Raw genomic sequence first — 1,344 nt, forward strand, 5'->3', positions numbered from 1 at the left:
CTGTGAGGAATTAAGCTCTTGAAACCACTTTATTGACCAAGCCAATAATAAATGATTCCCTATGTCAATTTCTTTGGTGTATCTTATCTGCATGTTTCAGAGCATCCAGACTGCTAGATGCAGAACTCAAAGATAGGTATTTTAGGATACATTCTGCCTATCCATGGCTGGTATCCTGTTAGGAGCTTATCCCAAGAACTTTAAACACCGTTCAAGCCTCCTGGGCTGCAGCCCAGATGCAGGATGGAGGTGGGATTATCGCATGCTAAATCACCACCTATCGCCGGCCGCCATCAGCCCAGATCCAAGCTTGGTCCCAGCCGTGCTCCCCAGCACTTTGTCAGAAGCTTTCTGGTTTCTAAAAAGTCCTGGTGGAGTGCGCAGTGAAACCCGGGCTGATAGCGGCCAGTGATTAGCGGCCATTTAGTATGTGTAATCCCTGCCTCCATCCCATGTCCTGGCTGCAGTCCAGGGCTTGAGCTGGTTTTAAAGTTCATGCGATGGTTTCTAACTAGGAAGACTCATTCTATCAATTGCTGAGTAGTGAGTCTGACACCCACATGAATCCCATTGATTCAAGGGCTCTACCCTGTTGGGACAAATACAGGTAATTTCATTTTAGCCCATGTTTTATTTTATCTGTACTTCACCAGATCATGGGAATGAAACAAATCACTACAGTGAAATTCTATCTATTCTTCTATTTTTATGAAGCAATTAGAGATGAAAAAGCTCTACTAATTATGATGTGCATTCTGTTTATCAGTTCAAAACAAGCTTTAATTCTAAAAGGGAACTTTTTAATTATTAGGAATATAAAAAGAGGAGGCAAAAAGAAGGAAGGAGGATTGCAGGGCAGGGAAAACCAAGATAAAAAGCTAAACCCACACTTTACATACAACAAAGTACATTATTTCAAAAAGCTATATGCCCTTCAACATTTGACAGATGAAAACCAGGATGCATGTGGTCAATCAAAATCAAAGTGCAGTCAGGATGGCAAAAATTATTGAGGATAATATACTGTAGACGTTAGAGAACCATTGTTTGTCCAGAGAAAATGGAAGTGCTCGTGATAGGTTCCCCGGGCCCGGGGAAGGATATTGTCCACCGTCCTGAACAGGGTCACGCTCCCTGAAGGACTCCGTTTGCAGTCTGGGGGTGCTTCTGGACTCGTCGCTCACCTTACATCTCAGGTGGATGCGATGATCAGGAGCACCTGTTATCAGCTCGGCTGATACGCCCAGTGCGACCCTACTGAGCCGGGGGGACCTTGAAACGGTGGTACATGCTCTGGTGACCTCTGGTTGGATTTCTGTAATGCGCTCTACATGGGGCAACTGT

The sequence above is a fragment of the Sceloporus undulatus genome, chromosome 4 (assembly GCF_019175285.1).
Source record: "Sceloporus undulatus isolate JIND9_A2432 ecotype Alabama chromosome 4, SceUnd_v1.1, whole genome shotgun sequence".
In the NCBI taxonomy this organism is placed as follows: Eukaryota; Metazoa; Chordata; class Lepidosauria; order Squamata; family Phrynosomatidae; genus Sceloporus; species Sceloporus undulatus.